Source organism: Cataglyphis hispanica, chromosome 9 (assembly GCF_021464435.1).
Source record: "Cataglyphis hispanica isolate Lineage 1 chromosome 9, ULB_Chis1_1.0, whole genome shotgun sequence".
NCBI classification, from domain to species: Eukaryota; Metazoa; Arthropoda; class Insecta; order Hymenoptera; family Formicidae; genus Cataglyphis; species Cataglyphis hispanica.
The window spans coordinates 5475242-5502327 of NC_065962.1; the positions used below are offsets into that span (position 1 = coordinate 5475242).

The 27086-nt window shown below is 32.7% G+C and overlaps 1 protein-coding gene across 1 annotated transcript in view; it reads left to right on the forward strand.

Annotated features, from left to right (window-relative positions):
* LOC126851991 (lachesin-like) overlaps positions 1 to 27086 on the forward strand; it is a 203055-nt gene that overhangs the window by 61722 nt on the left and 114247 nt on the right. The window contains exon 2 of the mRNA XM_050596420.1: positions 1225 to 1269. The gene's annotated coding sequence lies outside the window, so the exon portion shown is untranslated. The remainder of the gene's footprint in view (positions 1 to 1224; positions 1270 to 27086) is intronic.

A 27086-nucleotide genomic window follows, 5' to 3' on the forward strand; every position in this document is an offset into this window, starting at 1 on the left:
GTCTCGAGTGAAAAGACCAGCTGTGCAATCGGCGTTTCATTATATTATCTCTCGAAACGCGATCGCAAGAAATATTGAGCTACACCCAACGTAATCATAATTATGTATTATTAGCAATTATTAATTAGCAATACATATTAATTGGCAATTATTAGTCTGAGATAGATTAACTCTCGCGATAAACGGATACGTAAGAATATTCTGATTATTTATCGAAGTAGATATATTGCGTTATAAAAGGTGGGCCAAATAAAACATTACAGGTTAATATCGCCGAAAATATTGGTTGTAGAAAAAAATGTCACATGAAAACTGTTTGGTACCAATGAGGACATATGATGATAAAAGGGATCTTTTTATCAATTGATATACTGAAAACAGATCAAGATCTCCTCTATTTTCTTAAATGGGATCATGTGGATTCTTTACACAGTCTTGTAGCTATTATTGAGACGAATTCAATGACTTATGACATAAAGTAATTCAAGGTCATTTCAAGGTTATTTGAAAAGCAATTTGAAATTTTAACATAAAAATGGCGATAACTCGAAAACAACGCATTTCCGGACCGATGTTCATCAACTTTTTTTCTTGTTTTTGGTCCCCAATTATCTCCTGAGCGATTGTCATCTTTTAAAACACGATATATATATTTACTTAAAGAAATATTAAAACAATAAATGATTGATTAGATTATATAATTTAATGTTTACTTAATTAATGTAATTACTTACTTGTTTATCAATATTATGATACTTGCGAGTAATAATTATTTATTTAATATTTGAATCAAAATTTTTTACTAATTTAGATATAGGAGATGTCTATCATTTTTTGTCGATTTTGTGTCGTTTAAATGTAATATATAATAATAAATCGAGTACAATTAATTTAGCAGCTGCCGTATAAAGCATCACGCTATCGTATTTTATTGATTAGCATGCATGTGATCACAATTAATTGTTTTCGCAAATGTGCCAGATAGCAGCATGAAAAAGAGGAAAGAAAGAGAAAATTCGGGAGACATCAAGCAATGGCGAGGCAATAGTGTGATAAACAATAAATTATTTAATTCATTATTTTATTAACTTGTTATTTTTTTATAAATCTATCTAAAGGATAAGGAATAAATTTAATTGAGAACGCAATAATTATTTTTTTAAATATTGTTTGTACAAATTTTTGTATGTACAATTACAATTTGGATATAATTGTATTTTACAGATCAACGTCGTGTGTACTACAACTCCATTGTTGCGCATCGTGTTGGTGAGCGAATTATTTTCAATTTTACATACACAATCTTAAAAAATTGATCAAAATTATAAATTTATTATGAATGTATGAGATATAAAATACCATAACTGAATATGAATAAAAGAAATGCAAAAACAATTATTAAGAATTTTGTAATTATATATATGCTCATCAAGCTTGCAAAAATATCAAATAATTATTTATATTAGAATCAACTTCACAGATTTCAATAACTTTAGATACTAATATATATTATCAAGGACATGGCCTTGAGTAACTTTCAAAATATTTTAATCGTCTCAATTTATTATAAAAAATAAATTTAATGAATAAAACGTAATTTTCTGACACCATGTATGTTTAAGGAGGAATATATTTCTTTAAGATGGAATATGTGTTCTCAATACATATAGTAATCATAAAGCGTTAATATGCTGTATTTTTTGTAAGATATTAGCAATGTAGTTTTGTACTTTTGCTTAGAGTACTGTGGCAACTCTTCCAAATTAAAAGAAAAAAAATATTTTATAGTTTTACTTTTTATTATAAAGTGAAAGCATGGGAAGGAGTTCCTGTCTTTCCCCTGCATCTCTACTTTTCAAAAAAATAATTAGAAATTGGTTTGGATTAGGTTAGTTTTTTTAGAGGATTAGGGAACGTGAGGAGAGGCAAAGCCTTCCACCGTTTACACATTCATTTTGCAATTATACAGATAATATTTTAATATTAAGAATTTTTACGAATGTGTGTGTCATTGGTTATAATTAAATATACATAAAAAGCAATAGAAAACTTTATTCATTGAAATTTTTAAACTGTATTTGATCGATTTAACAGATACATAAAACTCATTATCATTATAAAGAAAGCATCGATGCGTTTATTCATCAAAATTGTACATTTTCTTAAATAAAAATTCAGCAAGATAATTTGTAAAGTGTTAAACGCGTGTACCGTAATGAAATATTTGCTCACATCTCTCCGCAATCTTTCTATATTCTTTGTTTCGACACTTGTTTCTGGATTCTTAAATTAACCGTATGTTCACTGTTTGATATATAGCTATCTTCATTACGTAAAGTATCGCCATTAGTTTGTATGAATCAGAAGCAACATATTTTCGAATGATCGGCAATAATATTTCGGCACTTTGACTTGGTACAGGCAAAATGAAAACTGTTTTAATATTCCCTTTGGTATCATCGAAAATCTATTGCTCTCAAACTATCGAATATTGTATTTTCTTTTGCCTATTTTTACCTCATCTAATTTTGTTCATTCCACCAATTGACTCTTGTTTAGTTCAAATTCACTGTTAAAGCAACTAGGATGGATTTAGCAAAAAAATATTATTTATACTAGTAAACATAAATTAATAAAGTAAAGAATATATTATTTATCTCTCGATTAAAAATTCGTTCAATCGATTACAAAGCTATCATTTGGATAACGTATTTGATAAAAAAACAAAACAAAACAAAACAATAAGCTCCGTTGTATGTTGAATATTTGTGTATGTTGAATATTTATTTTTCAAATGTACAAGATGTCGGAAAAACAATAGTCTATTTATAAAATTTTTTGTTAACACCTTTTTAATAAATGACTTAATACTTAAATATTACATACAATTAATTTAAAATTGATGTTTAAAAAAATTATCGCATTTAATACTTGTCTTTATCATACAATTTGATTGTTAATAATTTTTTAATAAATAATGAGCGACGGTTAAAACCTCTTAGATGTTAAGTCAGAATTATGACCTTGACAACACAAGTCAAGGTCATTGGAGAAGTCTCCCCGAAACAGGATTTTTACCTTTACTATTTTTTAATCGTCTATTTATATTTATCTGATAGTTATTTCAGGTTTGTGTTTTATATAGTGTTGACATTTTTTATTTATATGTAACCATTTCTATAGTCCTATTTATTAGCAAATATTAAATTTTCGTTTTAAAGCGCTCTAAAGAGTTTAATGAGACTTGATATTTTTAATTGGAAAAATTATAAGAAGTGCAAAGAGAAGTTTAGTATAAAAAACAAGCAATTTTATATCGCTGATTTTCTGATTTTAATTCAATGTAAATTATAAAAGCTCGGCGAGAGTATTTCGCGTTGAAATAATAATTTGGGCCGAATTTTTTTGACCTTTCTTCCAGTTCAATTCGTCCGACGACATTCGTGACGTGGCCAAGAGTCCTTCGTTTTTACGGCGCTCTCGGAGTGCCCACTCCGGTTTTAATTGAGTTCGTTATATTCATTTCCGGAGAAGCGCCTGATGCATTTTATTCGCGTATCTCGTGTGTGTTCGCGACTGCTCTTCGCTGCTACGTTTGAGTGTAACACTTTCAGTAACTCGCAGATTTATAGCGGCACCGAAAGCGGGATAAAATTTGCGATAATGCCGCATGTGAGTTCATCGCGTGTGGCATTACCGAAAAAGTTCCGCTGGAATCGACTTGATTTTGGATTTATATAGAATAAAGTTTTATATGTCGCTTTGCTTGAAACAAAGTAAAAAATGGTGATATTTATACGAAGCTAGAAATTTTAAATGCACTTTATACTAAAATATATATAAATATAATTAATACCAAATACAAATGCACATCAAATTAATTCAATCAATTTTACAAATCCATTTTAGACGATATATAATTCATGGCAGAATTCAAGAAAGTATTTTATATATAGTTTTGTTCTGATAGATGTGTATGTATCTTGTTTTGTTAAAAATAATGTTGTAGAAATAATTAATATATATATATATATATATATTTTTGTTATTATAAATAAATTTAGAAAAATAGAAAAATAGCCTTGTCTTAGGTTCGGATAGGAATAGATTGTCCAAAGTGGTCCAAGTTTTGTACTTGTAACTTTTTTCCTTCACTGATATCACGATGTATGTCACCTCGATGACGTTTGTGACCTTTATTCCGGATCCCTCAGTAAGTCATCAATCCTTTCTGATCTATGCGACGTTTTCGAGCATGTACTTATCATAATACCCATTCGAGTCACGTAATCAGCTTTCCCTCAAGAAGCCGAGGATCGATGCTCCGAAAGTCCGGATTGTCATTCAGTAGGTTTTGAACGTTTAGTACACTTGCCTCTGGAGATGCTGCCTCCATCACCTTTATGCATGATATATGCACGGATGAGCAGTGGCCCACCAACTAACGTAACTATTAAGACTGGCAGTTCGAAAGCGCGCATCGTTCCCTAGATTAGGTTGTAGGTTGCTGATAGTACATTGCGCATTGTTAGTAGTAAATGCTCGTCGTTTCTATGAGGCCAGACAGCGGGAGCCAATCATTCCGGCATTATTGCCGAGCGATGGGAAACGGGATGAAAGAGATGGGTCGGTGGGGGGCAGGAGGGAGAGGGAGGAGGGTGGTAGGGAAGGCGTCAGAGGGAGAGAATGGAGAGGCATACGAATCCATTTAATAGAGAATCTATATACATTACGGATTTATCAAACAATATAATTCGGTGAAGCCCCGCTCGCTGGTCCCGAATCGTCGTGCCACCTCCGCGCAATCTGCCCAAGTCGCACCTCGCATCGTTGCCTGTTGCCAATTTCGGGGCCGATCGACGTGAATGCGAGTCGATTGCGAATTTTCGCTATAGATCGGATTTATGTGACACCGCGGCGCCGGCGGTGTGCATTAAAAGGGGTATCTGCAGTCTCGCTCGACCATAAAATTTCGAATACCGTTTAGCGTATACAGTCGCTATTCGGTATGCTTTGTGTAAAAGTCGGATCACGCTTATTGATGTGAGAAATATTGAAATATATTTCGCGAGATATCACACGCGGGACAGATCCGCAGTAGCGCGCTTTTATCGCAGAGATGTAATTGAACGGAATATAACGGTTTTTTTTTAATTCTCCCAACTCAGCTGTCAGCTTTGGCGCAGATACAAATTTTTATTATTTCACATATAAATTAGATTTCTTTTTAAATTTTAATAAAGTTGTAATTGGACATGTTAGCTCTTATAATTTGGAGCTTAGAATTTTAAAGCCTTTCTACGCAAAGGAATATCTTGATTTACGCGAATAATTAATCCTAGAATTTTTGTGTCATTATGTTCTATAACACCGTTCAACGAAAAATATCTTTTTTCGAACATCGGAATGGGACTAGTCGTTTCTTATAAGTTTTTAGACGCTGAATCCGATTTTGAAAATGTTCCATCATGTCAGAATTTTAAGAAATTTGCAAATAAAGTTGAAAAAAGGGCTATTTTCACGAACTTTATATTATAGCTACAATATGTGACGCGCTGGAGAAGATTTATTACAATTAAAATAAAGTATGTTGTTAGAACTTTTAACCTTCAAAAGAAATTTTTCATGTTGGTACTGGTTAATAAAATGTCTATGGTTAGGTTAGGTTAGGTTAGGTTAAAAATTAGTTGTGACTTAAGTCATGACGATTTACCAAATAGCTTACAATTTTGTTTATTTAAACTTATGAGTTTTTCACGGTCACTGAATCTAATGTCAAAATTGTTAAAATTGGATTCAATATAGCGGACTCAATATTATAAAAATTTAAGTTTTTTGACATCTGTCATATCGAGTCCACCATTTTGAATTTGACAATTTTGACATTCGTATTCCCATTTCGGTTTCTTCTTTTCTTTTTTCAGCTGTGTAATAACACAAAAATAAAAATAATGTGTTTATTATTGAAACAATATAAAATATAGCATGAACAAAATTGTAAATAAAAACGCGCTTTTATTTTAGATTTTTTGTAAAAAGAATTAATAATATCTTGAATAAAGATAATTATGTGATATATATATCAATCTCAAATTGACATATATCTATCTAAATCTTACTAAACTCTTACGTAACGTAATGAAAATATTTTTAAACATTTTCTTCTAATATTACCAGAATTCAGTAGAATTTATTTCTAAATAAATTTTGTTATTTTTTTAAATGTTAAAGTAGCACAATTTATTAAAATATTAAGGCTCTTTTGTGGCAGAAAGAGATAAATGGCCACTTTTTATGGCGCGGACTTGTTTTCGATCTGAATTTATATCACGCAGATAAAATTTATAATTCGAAAATCGCATGTTAGATGCGTTTATCATTATAAAAAAATCTCAGTTTGTCGAGAAGAGTTTTAAACGCTCGAGAACGACTTTAAATACTTTGCGTTATTTTGCTTTCATGCATCACAACACATTGATAACCGCAACGGATGTAGTTTGGGGGGATTTTACGTTAGCGGATGTAACGGCACCCCGGATATCCGAAATAGCGGATAGATTATTCAACAATGGTCGGATCTTTCATTTGTAACCATCGGAAATGTACGTCTCTTTTTCCTTCCGTTCGTTTATAAATTTTTAAACATTCGAGCTCTTTTACGATTATACACGACTGCATTTCTAAGGTTTATTAAATGACTTTGATGATTTTTAGTTTATCGCTTTCACATCTATTGCCTTCTCTGCGTGAATATATTTTGAAGCTTTTTCAACAAGCTGTCTAAACAAAATTTTATTCTTTTTTCAACAAAACAAAATAGAGAAAATTATTATTCTAAATTGGCGAACATTTATCTCGCTTGCGGCAAGTAGTTCCATTCAAAATGGAGGCGTGAGGCTTTTATTAAATGTATAAAATTGTGAAAATATTTGCCGCGAGACTCTGTAATAAATAAATTGATTTTGAAATTCGTCAGTACGGTTGAGGAGCATCCTCGAATACGTTACTTTAGTATCTTGCTTCCCTCGTTTTACAGACCGCTCGCTTTTTCGCGCTCGTTCTCAAACCGGAAATTCGATTGATAACTTGAGCCACTATGCGGATGGAGCGTTTACAGCTTTACAGTTTATTCGTCGTAAAAGCGCGAAGCGGATGCGCCTCGCGGCGCTCTCTCTCTCTCTCTCTCTCTCTCTCACTCCAGTCATATAAAATACCAATTGCGCCATAAAATTTGTATATTTATCATTTTATCGACGCGCGGATACGTGACGACGATTTCGAATTTTAACTAACAATTTGCATATTTTCTTATTCAAGGTAAACTAGAAAAAATTGCAAAGGGACTTTAGACATGAATATTAAATCATTCCTTTGAATTATTTCTTTCTGCTGCGCTAAAATTCACTATAGAAAATACCCTCAGTAAATTCAATTAATAATTCCTTCGATTTAATTTAATTTAATCGAATCGGTGTTGAAGTTGTTCGTTATTATTTCACATTAATTTTCACGCACTTGCAAATACACGATACGCCACATTGTTAACTGTTATCATCGGATTCGCAATCATTTCGCGTCTACATTTCGCACTCTCGGCGATATTATTTACGCGGATGGAAACGTTCGGGGGCAACGGCATGAAACGCGGTTTGTTCACGGTACCGATTACACGAAGTTGTAACTCGAGCATGTGCGAGTCCCCAGCAGCGGTCCTCCAAAGTGCGAGTAATGCGATGAGAGAGAGAGAGAGAGAGAGAGAGGGGGGTGATGGCGGGGGGGAAAGAGCGGATCGTTATCTCCGGCGCGAGAGCGACGGACACCACGGGACGCTGAGACGCCTCTCACGGAAGTTTATAACGTGATACTCCGGCATAACGCGACCATAACGGACCCCGCCGGTGGCTTCCGGGTGATTTCGTCGTTTTCCTCGCAGACACGGCTTCGGTCCGGTAGGTGCCTGCGAGGGATGTTTATGGCGACCATATATGCACACCGGCATTCGCGATGCGCAACCAAACTCCTGTACGATCTCCGGTCTCTCTCTCTCTCTCTCTCTCTCTCTCTCTCTCATACTCTCTCTTGCTCCGTTTTCTACTCCCGTTTAGCAACGGAGAGACACAATTTCCACGGGCATGCATGTAAAATGCTGGTCGCGTCGTCGTCGTACAAACGCGCCCCCGACAAGCCCGGTTATTTCATATATTTCGTACATTTGATTCCATCGAGTTTGCGTCCGCTCGACTCTACCCGACATAACGTCCGAGACGACGAGATGTTTACATTCGTAAATGGCGAAAATGAAATATTGCGAATCTGATAATTATTGCACCTTCAGCGAGGATGTATTTGATATCGTTTGCTGATTCTCCTGATATTCCGATATACGGCGACGCGGATTAATTAGAGGATTTTTAATAACAGTTTGTATAAAATATTTAAAATCATTAGGGCAGGAGGAATGATTTAATATTAAATTTTTCGATAATTTGTACAATTATTTAAAAAAAAAAATAAATATTTATATTTCTAATATATTAATAATAATCGTGTAATAATCTAGATGCGATTATATCAATATGTTAATTATAGAGTTCTATTATATATCATCAACAATAAAGTAAATTATATATATGTTTCTATGAATGAAATATTAAAATAATCAGAGAGAGGCATGTCACATAATAAATCCACTAATTACATCAAATTTAAATTTCATGCTCATTGTCAATCTGATTAATAAAGTATTCATATTCTGGAAATATTCTGGATTAAATAATGAATCTATGGAATGTTCGGGCTAAAATAATTAAACATGATTTGAACATTTATGTTTTTAAATATTAAAATATTAATGTAATGGATATTTTATATATATATGTATAAGTAAGAAATTTGATAATTTGAAGAAAATACACTACTCAAAAAAGAAAATAGAGAACACTTTTCATACCTTAAAAATTAGCCTATTTTCAAATCGCTGGATCTCGACCGAAATTATTACAGACACAAAATTAAAAAAGCATTTTAATTATTTAATTAATATTAATATTTAATTAAAGCTTGAACTTTCAACTTTAACATGCTACCAGTAATTTTTTTTAATTTTTTATTTTTCTTGTTTTGTGCTTTAAAAAAGAACACATTGTTTTGTTTCTTAAAATTATGTAATTTTGAAATTCTGCAACTTGATAAAAAAATTTTTCTTGAAAAAATCAATTCAAGTTCCATAAACTACAATATTTTACCTACAAATTACTTTTTTAAAAATATTTCTACAATTTCTTTTAGCCGAGTTACACGAGTTTGAAACTAGACCTGTATGTTTTTTAAATGAGAAAATAATAAAATTTTTTATAATTACCAACAGCACGTTAAAGTTGAAGCTTTGAAATGCTTTTTTAATTTTTTGTCTACGACGATTTTTCGCCGAATATAATTTCTAGAAAACATACAGGTTTAGTTTAAAAATTGTGTAACTCGATAAAAAAAAAATTGTAGAATTTTAAAAAAGCGTTTTGTAGGCAAAATGTTGTAGTTTATGAAAGTTGAGTTGAATTTTTCAATCTTCAAATTTTTTTATCAAGCTGCAGAGTTTCGAAGTTACGTAATTTTAAGAAAAAAATCAATGTGTTCTTTTTTAAAGTCCAGAACAAGGAAGATAAAAAAATGTTTCAAAATCACGAGTACAAAATCAATGGTAGCGTATTAAAGCTGAAACTTCAAACTCCAAAATGCTTTTTTAATTTTGTGCCTACGATGATTTTTCGTCAAGTTTCAGCGGTTTGAAGAGTAGTGAAATTTTTAGGATATGAAAAATATTCCCTATTTTTTTTTTTTATTTTTAATAGTGTATAATTTTTCGTTATTATTTTACGTAAAATTACAAAATTGCGAAAAGGATTAAGGAAAAGCTGACAAAGCGCTAAATCCGTGTTATCGGAAATGTTGACGTGTCGTACAGGTGGATCGTTGAAAAGCAAGTAGCACGAACATGTATTTTTCCGACACGGTGTCCGTAAGTGGTAGCTTCACGTTCTCTCGGGGGCACGTTGTCTCGGTGTTTATGGTCTGACCACGCTTTAGATAGGGCTTCGGCTTTGTGCCCTTTTCCGTCCTATCGCGGCAATCCTGACCGCAGAACCGGCGGAGCGCAAATATATAAAGTCCAAGACTTCGAAATGGGGAAACGGGTCAGTACGGTCGGTCGCGGTAGTTTCATAAATTTGATCTTGATCGTCGACCACTGCGAAAGGCATTCAAATACACACGCCACGGCACTACCAATTTACCGTTCGCGTTGTAAAATCATCAGACCGTGTATCGCAGCAGAAACCGTTTTAGTTAAAAAGAAAGTCTGCGATAATGTTCAAAAATAATAACCGTGTCATAAGATTTACAAATTTATTAAGCCAATATCTTGAAAGAAACAAAGTTTTCTTTTCATTTCGAAGCAAAATAAAAGAAAAATCTGAACATAGAATCTAGTTAATGTCTAAGAGCAATTTACAGATTTATACATATATCTGAATTTAATATTATGGATTTATGGACTTACGTTATGAATGTATATTAAATTTCAATCTCTTTGAATTTAATAATCTCTATGAATATCAATTAATAGATGCTAAATATATGTAACAGTATGACAACTGTGTATTATTTAAAAATTCACCACATGTGTCATTTTCTATTAAAACATCAATTTTTTTAACAATCAAGTGGGAAAACTGACAGATAAAAGTCAAGGCGCGGATATCAATGCGCGAACTTATTATTATTAAATTTTATTAATTTAATGTGCATTAAAAATATACGTTTTCAATCATTTTTTAGTCCATCTTCATGGATATAAATATATAAAAATTAAATTAGAATTTTTAAACTTGACATATACAACATTTGCAATTACAGTCAAACTTCAAATTAAAATTAATAATTAAAAAGAAGGAACACTAAAATCCGTATGAAATCCGTACAAATAAGTGAACAATATCTAAAAGTCGTCGCCACATCTATATCGTTAGTGGTTTATAATATAATGTTGACTCGTGTTGACGCTGTCGATACGGTCACAAAAACAATGGTCATAAAAATGATAAACAAATGTTAAAAAACAAAAACAATGAGAGAAAAGCTAATGCGGCAAATTTAGTCAATCTTTACATCCAATTCAAATTTTAAAATTAAATTCAAATTTAAATTTCTCAATCAATCAATTTTTAAATTTTTGACAATAATTGTTTTTGTGTCAACTGAAACAACAAAAAAAAAAATTTTAAAAAGAAATTGTTTTTAAAAAAAAGTATGCAATTATTTGCAATATATTTTTTTATAACAATTATTTATTTTTTCTTTACACCATATGATTCATCTTATTATTCTGCACATAAAAATATTATGATACAATTATCGAATACTAAATAATTTTCGAGATATTTTATATTTTATACTAAAATATGTCAGATAAAGATACAAAATAACTCAAAAAATTCTTAATGAAGAAATACTTTATTATAGTGTTTTGGAAAGCTCTCGACATAAGCTATAAGAATATGCAATAAAAAATAAGGGATTCCATTTAAGAAATTAAAGGTGTCCTTGACTTGACCTTAACGATGCCATCCAAGGTCAAACCAATGACACCATCTTATGTTCCTCTCAAAACCATACGATTTTTGTTCAAAACATTTTTCTCTAAAATGCTTAGCTTTTGAAAAAAAAGGAGTGTACGGGTGGTCTAGAACACCCTGTATATATATATATATATATATATATATATATATATATATATATATATTGTATAATAACTCGCTTGTCGTTTAAACTTAATTCCGATCGAAATATTCAAGTGCGCTCACTGCAGCGCTACGAGTTTATCGTGCGTGCCTGTTTATCGCGCGTATTGTAATTGCAGCAGAGTAACGTTGCGCTTTTATCCGACATAATATACACGCGTTATCGTGCGTTTCGCGGGCGACGCGAAATTCTAAATCTGGCGAATGCACACTCGCACGCATAGTCGCGCCTAGTCGCATAGCCATATCGCCGGTTGAATTTGTATTACGAAATTACGCGTCGCACCCACAAATATTTGCGGTATCGGGTACGTAGAAATGTTAATCGCGCTAATCGGCCAAAGAGAGCGCGTAGATCTGCGTGAATGTTTCGATTTGTAAAAATATTTTTCTGCGCGTGTAGATATCAAGTGGCAGGTACTAAACAATATGCGTTAGCTTTTCATTAAATATTATTGTACCTATTTTAATAGAAAAAAATAAAAAAAAGAAATAACGTACAGATTTGATTAATATATCGAATTTTTTTCATATATTATTTTTTAATGATTAATGATTGAATTATTTATAAATTAAAGTTATTACTATCGCGAAATATATGTAAGAATATTAGCTGTATGTTATTACAAGCACCATAATTATACAAAAGAAAAAAAATTGTAAACTATATAATCACAATTTAAATATAACATTGCGTAGTTATTAACTTTTTTTCCCATGCATTTGTATTTGAATTTTATCGCATGCCAAAAGCGAAAAGATTGTAAATAAAAAACATATAGCTATCAAATTTTTTGTATTTATCACACAATATAAATTCAATTATTGTCTATTTTATGGTAAAAAAAAAAGAAAAAATGAGAAAGATTTCAAAAGAGAAAGCACAATGAGGGGATAGATTTATTGATAATATTTTTTCAATTGTACATAACATTCAGACTCTTTTAGAAACTAAAGGAATACGAAAACCTGTCCAATATCTTCACGCGCGAACGCTTTTATTCAAAAAAAAACATCAAGATAACGCTCTCGCGCGTTTTTCAATCGCCAAGGTGAGTCTCACCTCCGGAAAATCGCGCCGATGCCTGATATCAGTCGAAACGATCGTCGCTTTTCGCGACAGACAGAAATATTGTATCACGCCGGGCCGCTCATATTTTCTCACGCTCCGTACCTTCGCGCGGAGGTCGCGCGCGCGGCTCTCCTCCGTGGAAAGGAGGAAAAGGGAGGAGGGGTGGTAAGACGCCGTGTCGCTTTTTATGCAGATCCCGCCGGCGGGATTGCACTCTTTCGTTTTCGCTTCAGGGCGAGGAGCGTAAAACGCGCGCGAATTCGCGCGAAACGTTACGGAAAACGCGAGCAGCCGTGTTTTATCTCGCGACTGCAAATTTCATCTCTGCCTCGGGAGGAAAGAGAGATCGTGGGATGGGGATCGGGGGGGAGAGGATGCGCGAGACTATCGGAGATTCCTAGAGGCGGTCGGAGCTGCAATAGCAGCAGCAGCTACAGCGGATAGCAGCCCTCCTCGGACGGATATACACCGGACATTCTCCCGGACAATAGTCGTTCAGGAAGCCATTGATCGGGCCCGCCGTTCGCATAGTTTGCGAATAATCGGCACGCCCGGCGCCGATAATTATTTCGGCGTGGGGGCTGCCGCCGCCGAGTCGACGAAAAGTTCGTCGAAGTTTGCCGGAGGGGGAAGCTAATAAAAAAAAAAAAAAGCGAGAAATCGATGAGATGAGGACGCGGCGCTTGAATCAGCGAACGATTGAAGTTCCTATCCGAAGGAGTTGCTCTCGCGACTGTACAATTAAGAAGATTAGCGTGGAAGGACGGTTTTATCCGCGGTTGAGATGATTGAAAGAATATATCAATTTGATGAGTTCACAAAGTAAGATTATCCTCTATTGAAAATTATGTATGATAATTCGAAATCTCATCTTTTAGATTTTGAAAGAGTAGACGACCTTTTTTCCGAACAACGAAAACGAGAATAGAAAGAATATTCTTTTTTTTTTTCATATTACAGTGGTTAAGAATTTAAGTTTCAAAAATTGATTTAATTTAAAATTCTCGAAACATTTTATTTCATTTATTGCTGCGTGCATATTGGTTTATATTTAATTTAGATCTCCTTCTGTCAAAAAATATACAACTTTAATACAAAATTCAACTTTTATTATTCTTTATTCGAGCTGCGGGCAATCGCGTGCGGCTTAAATTCCTGATTTTCTGCTCGCCCTGTTGTGCAGGAGTTGGTCATTGCGTTCGACATTAGCCAAGTTAAGCGTTACATGGTGTATCGATGATGGTGGTTCAACGCAGTGACTCCATCCAGACATTTATGTATCTAGTGCGGAGCAGCACGAAATTTCGGCACGATATACTCAAGCGAATGTAAACACGCGAGATAGACGCGAAATATACGAAGAGCCAACACACGTAATTAAATCGACGAAACATCCTGCAAAATATTACTTGGTTATTTAGGAGTGATGTGTCAGTCCTAAATAGTCGTATCGATAGACTCGAAAAAGTCAAGTGTTTTGCAAAATATCGATAATTTCTAAATTATCGATAAAATCAAAATTAATTATAAGATGAAAATTGTGTAAATTAGAAATTTGCACATTGTCTCTTCATTATTTTATTTCATTCACAAAGTTGAAGCTTTTTAAAGCAAGCAGATTTTTCAATTTTGGCTTACTTATAGACGAAAATATTTCAAAATGTCACAAGGTGTGTAGACACATTTCTCAAAAAATTGAAAAGTTTGTAAAAAGTAAATTATTCTTTCACCGATCGTTATTAAATTTAACCAACCGTCCTTTAATAATACTCTATTGATGTAAAAAAATTTTACCCTATATCTAAAAATTTGCAAAAGTTAGAGCGTATACAAAAATTTTTCGAAAAATTCAAAATTTTATAAAAAAGAAAGAATTTCTTTCACCGATCTTTACCAAATTTAACAGCAACCATTCTTTAATAATACTTTACTCATGTAATAATCCGATATCTCAAAATTTGCGAAAGTTACAGCGTACACAGACATTTTTCAAAAAATTCAAAATTTTATAAAAATGGAATCTTTCTACCAATCCTTACCAAATTTAATATCAACCATCTTTTAATGATAACTCTATTTATATAAATAAAATTAATTCTATATCTAAAAATTTGCAAAGTTGCGCGTACAAAAATTTCTCAAAAAATTCAAAATTTTATAAAAAATGATCCTTTTCACCAATCCTTATCAAATTCAATGCCAATCACCGTTTACTGACTCATGTAAAGAAATTTAATCCGATATCACAAAATTTGCGAAAGTCAGAGCGTGTACAAACATTTTTCAAGAAAATTTAAAATTTTAAAAAATTTTTTAAAATTTTTTAAAATTTTAAAAAATGAATCCTTTCACCGATCTTCACAAAATTCAATAACAACTATCCTTTAATAATACTCTATCCATTAAAAAAAAATTAGCCCGACTATCTCGAAAATTGCTGAAGTTAGAGGTTGTACAATGTACATTCCGTACATACATACATATAAAAAAAATATGATCTTTTGATGTTTTGGAATATTGTATACAGATTGGTATAAAAAACTGCAAAAAAAATTTATCACGAAAATAAAGCTTCTTCTATAAGGAAGCAAAATTTTGTTTTATGCAGATAAGGACAATTGCTTAAATATTTTACTTGATAAAAATATATATATATATATCACGCATCGATGAAAAATATTTGCGCGGAAATTTAGGAGATTCTTCAAATCAAAATTCGCATTTTGCGACTCGAAGGCCGCTGTGTGAAACGTGTTGGCATCGATTAATAATTAAATCAAATGCCACTTCCGACCAAACATGTTCGCATAATGATCATTTAAACGTCCCGCGCGATGTATACGTATATCTTCATACGTATGTAGTAAAAACTGGCGGGTTATGGTCCTATATCGTAATTGTACAAATTGCTTCCCCCGGCAGGGGCATACAGATACAAATACGGTTATTACGAGCATAAGGTTATACTACGGCCATCTGATTACGGCGAAATTCATTTGGGCATCCTTTTTTTTCGGCGCGCATGCACTGTTTCCGGGATTCCAGCGGCTGGGCGATAAATGGCCCATTCCCCATGTTGACTGTCCCACTCTCGGCTCGCCGTTTTGTTCACCGGTGAATAAATAGCGCGGTATATATCATTTTACCGAGGCACAAGATCCGCGACGGTCAGGAAGTAATGGAGTTTAAAATATGACGTATTTTTCTGTTACACGCGCGCTTACCTATCTACCTGAGGAAGACAAGTGGCTCTTCAGCGGTATAACTTGCGCTTAAACGTTTATAGAGTATAGCCATTGTAAATGTAATGATGTATTATACTCATGCAAGCATACACATAAAAATACCATCAAGCCTACATTGAGAAGAAAAACTTCTTAATTTGACTAAATCCATTCAATTATTTTTTTAATTAAAATATTAAAATATTTAAGTCAAATACAACATGTTAAATCCAACATATGATATATATTTGACTTACATACTTAAATATTTTAATTTAAAAAATGGTAATTAATTGAACGGATTTAATCAAATTAACAACTTTTTTTTTCTCAATGTGGCACTTCTTTTAGATGCATACTTCGGATAAGCAATAATTAATAATAAAGTCTTGCAAATTCTACTTATTGTTAGAATAATAACATGAAAAAAAGGATCATGAAAAGATAATTCTACTGTCATATCTGAAATGGAGAAACGTGATAAGAGAGACAATTCACGTGGTTTATACACACACTGCGATCTCCAATATCACGGTGATCCTGCCGATAATTCGCCGGCCGCATACATTTAAACTGTCATGTGAAAACGATCCTGCGATATCCTACTATTCAGCTACGCCTCTTTAGCACCCGATCGCGATCGTAAAAATACCTCTCGTAGATAGCGTAGGACCACGTATCGTACTTCTCGGCCACCGGCATTCTTGTACGTTACAGGCGTACATGGGAATTTACAGAACCATAAAAGTATATAGCCTCATAGCAGTGTGTCTTAACGCCGATGGAAAATAATGGCAGAGATAGTTTGCGCAACAGACAAATCATGATTCTTTAAAATAATAGTTTTGGCTTTTTGCACACTTGAATCAAAAGCGCTGAGGAAATCTTTAATGCGTATCCTTTAGCAAATAGGCGTTAATGTATTTTAAATAATTCTCGTTTTTATTAAGAGCTTGTAATTTGTGTGATATATATATATATATATATATATATATATATATATATATATATATATATATGTTTTCAAAATATAAATAATAATGTAATAATATAATAAAACACTTTTCAAATAAATAGACGTCTCAAAGGTCAAACCAAGGTCACCAGTGTATATCTCCTTTCAGACCATACTTTTATTTGAGAAAATTTTTTGTAAAAGTGCATATTTATATATATATATATATATATATATATATATATATATATATATTTTAAATATGCAATTTTACAAAAAATTTTTGTAAAATTTTCAATATATATATTGTAACATTTTCAATATATATATATATATATATATATATATATATATATATATACATATATTTAATATGCAATTTTACTAAAAATTTTTTCAAATAAAAGTATGGTCTGGAAGGAAATATACATTGGTGACCTTGGTTTGACCTTGAGACGTCTATTTATTTGAAAAGTGTTTTATTATATTATTATTTATATTTCAAAACATATATATATATATATATATATATATTATATATATATCACAACAAATTACAAGTTCTTAATAAAAACGAGATATATATATACACACACATATATATACATACATATATACATCCTGTATATATATATATATATATATATATATATATATATATTTGCCTATTAGGATTAAAAGACTCATTCTGCATATATATATATATATATATATATATATATATATATATATATATATATACTGATAATTAGCAATTATTGATTGGTCAACGAAAAGCAGCAACGGAAACTAAGGAAATCGTTATTACTGCGGATCAAGCAATTTACGGATACAGTTCGATATTTAATCAATTGCATATGCTATGTAAACTGCACTTCGTTTCGGTTAACCTGAATTCAGCTTGTGCCCGAAGAGTTTATCCCATCGGGGATGTTTCATACAAACGCAGTTCTGAATAAACTCAATATTTCTCCCAATATTTCTCAATATTCCACTCAATGTATCCCTCAATATTTGCACAAAGTTATAGAAAATATTTTATACGCACTTCCCGAAATATGTATAGGGGGAAAGTAGGGTCAAACCGGATATCTCTGTTTTTTCGTAATAAGTGTTACTATCTTTAACCAACTCGTATTATCAGTTGTGGATTGACGCCAACATTATCTTGAGATAAACCGTGCCCGCGTGTATACGATATTTCTTTTCTTCGGAGAAGACCAAAATTTTTGGATGGATATCGGGGCAACAATCCAGTCATCGTAAACTTTTTCTACACAGACCATCTGCTTTGATAAACGCAACATTGCGTTCTGTACATATTAGAGAGTATATGACATTAGTTTTGATCGTCAAAACTTTGAAATGTAGAGCTGCCGTGTTTATCTTCCTCGTGTTGGGGCAAAACCGGGTACCTACAAACCTCACATAATGAAAAGAAGGAAAACTGTCATTCTGACAAAAAAATAGTTGGAAATGGAGAGCATTAATGATTTTTATTATTGTACTTTTATATTTTGTGTCTGCATTGTGATAAATTATTATAAAATATACAATATTTTTATATTTATCGTTATTTTCTCTTGTCATTTTATATTATTGAAAATATTTATATTGCACTATAAAAATTAATTTTTGCAAGACTTAGTCAACGCGCATAAATTTAAATATAAGATCTGAAAATCCTAAATTTATTTTAGGGGTTACCACATCCCTTAAAATAAACATCGGGATACGTTGCTCAAACTACGATCAGCGCCGACGAAATGATCGTTGCTTGTTTGCCGCGCAATTGAACGCGCGTCGCGTCTCAGCTGTGAGTGTTGCGATCGAAGTGGATAAACAGCGGATAGAGACATACGGATGAGAGAGAGAGAGAGAGAGAGAGCACGTGAGATTCGCAGGACCGGGAGAAATGAAAGCGCGCGAAGGATATTGGGAACGATGCGCTCTTTCGCGACCGTAATTCTCGACGGTGGACGAGAAACGATGTGCGGCATTTCGCACTTCCGGTCGCGCGTCGTAAAACTCCGTGCCATCCGATGCATCCGTCGCAGCTGTGAACTTCGTGTGTGTACACCGTATAAGCGCTTCGAATTTATATGAAAACGTATTTCTAAATCGGCGCCGTAAAGCGCATCTCTATGTCGATATCGAATGTTGACATCATTTTTTAAAAAAAATAATAAATAAAAAAATTGGGTCTTGATTGGAGGAAACCAATTAGTATCTAGAGTTAATATAGTGAAATATGTATGTGTGTGTGTGTGACCTTAGTTTGATAAAAACAAAAATTTGGCGCCATCATAAATTAAACAGTTTTTTTTGCGTATCTTAAAAAACCAAGGTCAAATCTGAATTTTTTTATGGCAAGGACTTAAAAAAATCAACACACCTCGAACGTTTTCATTTCTTGAAAATTGACTTTTCCGAACTTTGATCTTAAATAAAAATCTCTCTCGAATGGATTAACGTATCAATCTCCGGTTTGCGCCAAAAATTTTCTTTTTTTATGCCTTTTCAAATGATATATAATATGGGGTGTTGTATTTGAAATTTTTGAGTTCGAGTCTTTCTGGATTCCCTATTTGGGGAGATAACTGCCCCAACCCCTTTAAAAGAGTAGCGCCTCGAAATGACCGAATATGTATTTCGCGATTTTTCATTTTGAACCGTTTTCGAAATGTAGGGGATGCGGACAAACTTTATAGATACTCTGTATATAAATATCGCACAGTTGAAAAATTTGTGTTAAATTTAAGAGATATCATATGTCCCAAACAGTCCACACAAATTTTTGTGTTAATTCAACATAATATGTCAAATGACACTAATACTATATTAATATTTAAAAAAATGAATGTAAATTTCAAAATAATTTGACACAAATTTTGTGTAAAATTAACATATTTTTGAATGACAAAATTAATAAAATATTAAAAAGGAAAAATATTATTGACTATAGTCGCTCTTATTCTTATTATATAAAATCAACATCTTTTTCCATAAATTTTAAATAATACGAATACATCTATTGTGTAAATACGTGCACATTGTATTATTTTTGCATTTTTTTTCAGTTATTTTACTAATTTAACATTTGAGTTTAATTAATTTATAGCAGCAATATGTTAATTAACACATGAATGTGTTATTAAATATAACACAAAAATTGTAAGCGGCATATTTTTTAACAAGAAAATACTAAATTTTCTAACTATGCACAATTAATTCGTGTACGTTGGAATTATTTTATACAATGAAAATATGAAGTAAACAATATTACGTTAAATTTTAATTCTCTATTCTGCCGACTAGTCGCACGTAGAGAGATTCTGTTCTCATAACTAATTTCTCGCTACTTCGCGATACGACTTCGGCCGAAATCACCACCACCGGAAGGGATGAAGGAAAGCTCTTTCGAGATGAACGTGGCGTTTTCTCGTCTGGCCAGGAGAGGAGGAGACGGTTTTCTATCTCTGATCAAGAGCTATACGGATGGAGCGGCGCGCAACGGAATTTGTTCCTCGTAAACCTGCTCCTTCCCGTATATCGTGTTTCCGGGCGTCGAATCGAGTCGCCGTTCTCTCTCGTTTCTCGAGCATCGGGCCGCGCCATCCGTCCTCGTAACGTCAACGTTCCTTTTCCCGTTTCCTCGCGAAAGGGATGGATCCGATCTATAAGAAGGCAGGGAGGACGATTCGACACAACCGATCGTATACCCTCGGCCTTCCTCGAGGAAGCGGGATCGTCTTCTTCTTCCGGAATCTCGACTATTTCGCTTGATTCGAAGGCTTAGCGGGTGTTTGTCCACCGGCAAACGTGAAACAATAGCGTCAATAACGATCGCTGCTTCTCGTTCTTCCCCGAATTCGTCCTGGAGCCGGAACGTTCATTTCGCGAGAGTGTCCTCTGTTCGTCTGGATCGTTCTTTATCTCGAGCTTCTTGGAAAACAGTTGGAAATTGAAAATCAGATAGACAGGGCTGGCACAAAATGCTTTTCGAATTGCATTTAAAATGCCAAATATAAAATACTTTAAAAAAATATATTTAAAATGTAAAATGAGTTTTTCGAACCTATTTTAAATGTAAAATGGATAAACAGGTATTTTAAATGGTTTTCAAATGCAAAATGACTTTTCCTTTTATATGTAATTTATTGAAGTATTCATACATTTTATAGTTTTATTTGATAATTTTGTTCTCGAAAGTTAAAGAACAAGTAATACTCATGAACGTTAAGTTCAATGTGGCTATAAAAAAAATTGTGCCAAATTTTGGCCAATCACGGGGACTTGGTTCCTTTCATACGCTTAGAAAAATCACATTTATCTATTTTAAATAGTTAAATGTATAGATATTTTTATTTTAAATGTAAAATAGAAGTGGTTTTACAAAAAGCATTTAAAATACAAAAATGCAAAATGACATTTTCATTCTAAATAACGTATTTAAAATGGAATTCATTTCAAATATTACCCAGCCCTGCACATAGAACACTCTCTAATCGGCTATTTTATAGGTTATAATCAAACTTTCAAATATACTATCCTTTTCCACGCGCTTGTGCAATTTTGCAGAAGAAATATTTTACCAGGCATAGGATTACGCTCTGACATGTTAGACAAGGATTGCGGAGGTTTATAAAAGATATTCAACCGGAGCACAGTACATCCCTGTGTATCGCTTTTATTCGGCTTTACCGTTGTTGTTGCGACAAGCATGTTGCGCGTTATCTTTTCCGCCGAGTTTACACATAAATTGGAGTCGGCGTCTCGATAAACTTCAACCAAGGAAAGATTCGCTCGCTTGGATGCAACCTACAATATGTTGCTCGCGACGGATTCATTATAATCGAAGTCAATTTATTTTATAAAAACAGATAAAGAAAGAGATTTATCGTGCTTTGGAATTGGATCTGCATACGAACAAAAACACCGATATGTAAAAATAGAAAGACAGAAAATGTTTTAAAATTGTCACTTTTTTAATTACAAATATTAATAATTATTTTAAAGAAATAAAGCTTATTTTTAATATTATTAAAAGATTAAATAATCACGTTCTTGTAAAAAAAAAATATGCCGCTTACAAAAATATTAAAATTTTTGTTTTTAACACATTTATGTGCTAATTTAACATATTGCTGCTGTGTTAATTGAAGTTAAATTATTAAACTGTTAAATTATTAAAACAATTGGATACAAAGGGTAAAAATAACAATGTGCACCTATTTCTAAATTTACACAATAGATATGTTCCGTATTATTAATGATAGGATTTTTCTGTTAAAATTTACGTTAGAAAAAAATGTTGATTTTATTCTACAATAGAAATGCGTCAATAACATTTTTCCAAGTTAATTTTATCATTAAAAATATATTTATTTTACACAAACTTTGTTTCAAATTACTTTGAAATTTGCATTTATTTTGTGTTGAAATATTAACATAATATTAGTGTCACCATTTAACATATTCATATTGTATTAAATTAACACAAAAATTTATATAGATCGTTTGGGACACATATTGTCCTGTATCAGTTAAATTTAATACAAACTTTTCAAATGTTAAATTTAATACAAACTTTTCAACTGTATATATCATGTTAAATCATATAATTGAAGTTGGGAAATAATGAACAAAAATTAAATAAAAAAAATTGATTATAATATAGCATCCTTTGCGGTGTAATCGCGATTTTTTAAAAGACAATACAGGCCGATAAAAAAAAAATTTTTTTGCCAAGTAATTCTAAACAGAGTAGGCGTTTCTTACAGATTTTTGGCCACAAAAAAATAATGCCTCTATCCAAATTGCTTCATCACGTTTTAAAGTTATTTTGAATTTTGCTGATTTCTCATATTAAAATTCAAAATAACTTTATTTAGATAGCGGCATTACTTTTTGGGAGCGAAAATCTATAAGAAACATTTACTCAGATTAAAATTACTTATCAAAAATTTTTTCACAAACCATCAAAAGCTTTTAAAGTTGCTTTGAATTTAAGATGAGAAATCAACGAATTTTTAATTTGAAATTCAAAATAAACTTTAAAACCTGACGCGTTGGAGCAATTTAGTTTGCGGCATTGTTTTTTATGACCAAAAACCTATAAGAAACACCTACTTTAATTAGAATTATTTGACAATATTTTTTTTATTGGCTTGTAAAAAAATTTTTATTGAATAATTTTAATCAGACTAGGTGTTTCTTATAGATTTTTGCCACAAAAAACAAATTAGTCCAGCACCTCAGGTTTTAAAAATCTTTTGAATTTTAAGAAATTTTTTCTTTTCAAATTCAAAACCACTTTAAAATCTGACGCGATGGAGAAATTTGGACAGCGGCATTGTTTTTGCGGCCGAAACTCTGTAAAAAGCACCTAACCTAACCTAACCTACTTTGATTAGAGTTACTTAACAAAAATATATTTTGTCGGCCTGTAAAAAAATTGTTGTCGAGTAATTTTAAAAGTTGACGTGGTGGAACAATTTGGACACTGCTTAGAGCTCGACAAAAGTTTTTTGTTCGTCAGCCTGTGTAATTTAGGATAAATGATAATTTCTGCTTAGAGAGTTGCGAGGCTTCCGAACGGAGACACGTTTCGAACTTGATGTTTCGCGTCGCGATGATCTAGTTTAAGCTTTGTCGCGCTTCAACCAGGCTGCGCGTCAATCGCCCTCGTAAATCCGGCACTCTAACACGCGTCGGAATCGCTCAGCGAAACATCTTCCTTTATACGCGACTATAACGACGGTCGCGATCGATATTGCCAGCACCAGCAACAACAGTCGAAGGAATCTTCTCTCCTCAGGGAAGGTACGTCATCGCTTTAGGCTGCAGTTAATACAGATAACGTCGATCCTCTCCTCCGTCGACTTCGCTATCAAGCGTAAGCTTGATTTGCGACGTGCCGTAATCTCACGTAGAAATTGCCACTGCAATTATAAATTCCGTCTCTGACAGTACATCGGGCGCGTTTGGCGTAGATTTATGCGTCCTTGAAGCGAAATTATTATTAATCTCATGTCTTGAGCTAACTCGTCGTATTAGGCAACTGTCAAGCTAAGATTTGTTTCAGATCTACGTGCGACACGTTTATGAATTTGTCAAGGGATACAAGGATATAAGGGAAGTTAGGAAAAAGTATCTATAAAGAAATCCTCATGTTCTACCTCTCTTAAAGTGTATAAATTCTAATCGATCAAATAAAAGAACAAATAATTGCCTCTGCAAAGTCTGTGCACTCTTATTTTCCTTCTTTTCTGAAAAAAAGATTGAATTGTTTCTGTCTTTATGTATGAAGATGATTTTACAAAATTTTTAACATGCATATTCCACCGTTCCTACACTCTTCCTTTCCTCATCGTGCGTCCCAAAGTCGATAAATAAATTGCATAAATCAATGACTATTAAATCACGAATGTGTGTTGTAATCGTGCTCGCGGGGCTTTGCGCGCTGGAAAGTCGGTTATTTATCATTTCGACGGCTCGGAGGTGTAAGAGCTAGTGGAGTTTGGCGCCGAACGAGCTCGTAAAGCCGACGCTGTGTGTTTGTGCTGACGATATTCCAATGAAAGTTTCCTCGAGTGCGCGACAGAAACTTGATTCCAACTCCACCCGAACTCGTTCCTCCGGCGCGGCGGAGGCTCCGACGAGAGAGCGAATCGGAGAATAGCGACGTAAGATCGGGGCGAGGGAGGGAGGAGGCCGATGTCTTTAAGCCAAACTTCACAGAACGAAGCACAACGTGTTCTTCGAGCCGCGAAACTATACCGTCGTTATCTATCCTGGAATGGCCAGGGTCAAATCGATCTCCATCTATGAATATAAGAGCAAATATTAATTTTTGTCGTACAAACAAATATTTTAATGTCACGCAATATACTTATTTCCCGAACAAGGAATTAATATTTTTTAGCAACGGCTCTTTTTTCAGCAGCCTTAGTTGTATCAAGAATATAGGTCTGAAGAGTAAACGTTAGTTATGAACGGAAAACTGTTATAGCGTATGTGTGTATGTGTGATTATGTTGGTGCTATTCGCTCTTCAGTATATTATATATAGGTCCGTAAAATCACGACGATGTAGGTTAATGACGAGGTGTTTCATGCGAGAACGAGGAATTTTTATTATTATTTTCGTTCGTTAAAAATTTACTGTTAATTTACTGGCACTTTTGCATTACGAGCAGCTCTTGCGTACTGTAGATAAAGAGCAGCTTGAGAAGTTACAACGCGGATATTAACCTTACGAGCGTTTAATTTAGCGGAATTTAATTCAACGATCGTCTACTATTCTCAAATACATTTTTTTGCGCGATATTGTAGATATAATTGAATCCGGTAATTAATAAAAAGAATTAACTCTAAATCAAACTTAATTCCCACTCATATTATTCTGATCCATAAGAAAGATATCGTTCACTTTTATTACTTAAATATAATTCTGTGATAATTATATATTATAATATTGCAAAGGTTATAAAAAGGTTATAAAAGAAAAAAAATCTCCAGAAATTTTATATCAAAGTAATGAAAATTTTGTTCCTTACGATTTTACTATTCATATTCTTTATATAAGAGGACTTTTTAAATTATTTATCTAATCAATCTTTTAAAAGGTCTTTTAAAAGGATTTTTAAAACTATTTACTTAATCAATTAAACTTAATTAAATAAGACAGTTTTATGTCAAAGTCTATTATCATTTATTATTTATTGACATGCGATGTTGGCAGTTGAATAATAACGCAAGTCGGCAAAAAAAAATTTTGTTAAGTAAGTCTAATCAGAGTTAGCTGTTTCTTATAGATTTTTGGCTACAAAAAACAAACTACAAACCAAATTGCTCCATCACGTCAGGTTTTAATATTATTTTGAATATTTAAATAAAAAATTGCAGATTTATCTTAAAATTCAAAACAACTTAAAAACCTTTTGTCGACCTGTAAAAAAATTTTTGACAAGGAATTTTAATCAGAGTAAGTGTTTTTTATAGATTTTTGATCACAAAAAACAATGCCTCTATCTAAATTGCTCTATCACGTCAGGTTTTAAAGTTATTTTGAATTTTAAAATAAAAAATCATTGATTTTCTCTTATCTTAAAATTCAAAATAACTTAAAATATGACGTGATGGAGCAATTTGTTTTTTGTGCCCAAAAATCTATATGAAACACATACTCCGATTAGAGATAACAAATTTTTTTTTTGTCGACTTGTGTTATTATTCACTGCGAACGATTATATCGATTATAGATTTTCGGCCATAAAAAACAATATCGCAATCCAAATTGCTTCATCACGTCAGGTTTTAATATTATTTTGAATATTTAAATAAAAAATTGCAGATTTATCTTAAAATTCAAAACAACTTAAAAACCTTTTGTCGACTTGTAAAAAAATTTTTGACAAGGAATTTTAATCAGAGTAAGTGTTTTTTATAGATTTTTGATCACAAAAAACAATGCCACTGTCTAAAATGCTCTATTACGTCAGATTTTAAAGTTCTTTTGAATTTTAATATGAGAAATTAGCGATTTTTTAGAGTTATTCGACAAAATAACTTCTCCTACTCTAATTAGAGTTACTCGACAAAATTTTTTTTTATCGACCTGTGTAATTAGATGATTGCCAATTCTTGAAAAGACAATCAGTCATCGTTGGAGAAGACGATAGAGCGGAACTTACTGGAAGCGAATTAGTAATCAATGCAGAAAGCTGTGCACACGTCGGTCTTTATCTCGAATCGCAATAAGTAGACAAAGATACGAGGGCGAGCGAGGGAGCGATCCTTTCTACGACTTCTGCCTTGTCGTAATTTTAGAGTAGATCAAAAGTCCTCACTGCCTCTGCGCCGACAAACACTCCCCTCCGACTATTAATTGGTTCTTGTGCTCTTAGCGGGTAGCGAGTGCATAATCTCGAGGCTGAGTAACGAAATAATGCTTTCGCGTTGTCGTAAGACGTATAGTACTTACGTTTCATAGACGTAAGGATGCACATTGGAGAGGAACGGTGGGGATTTCAATGG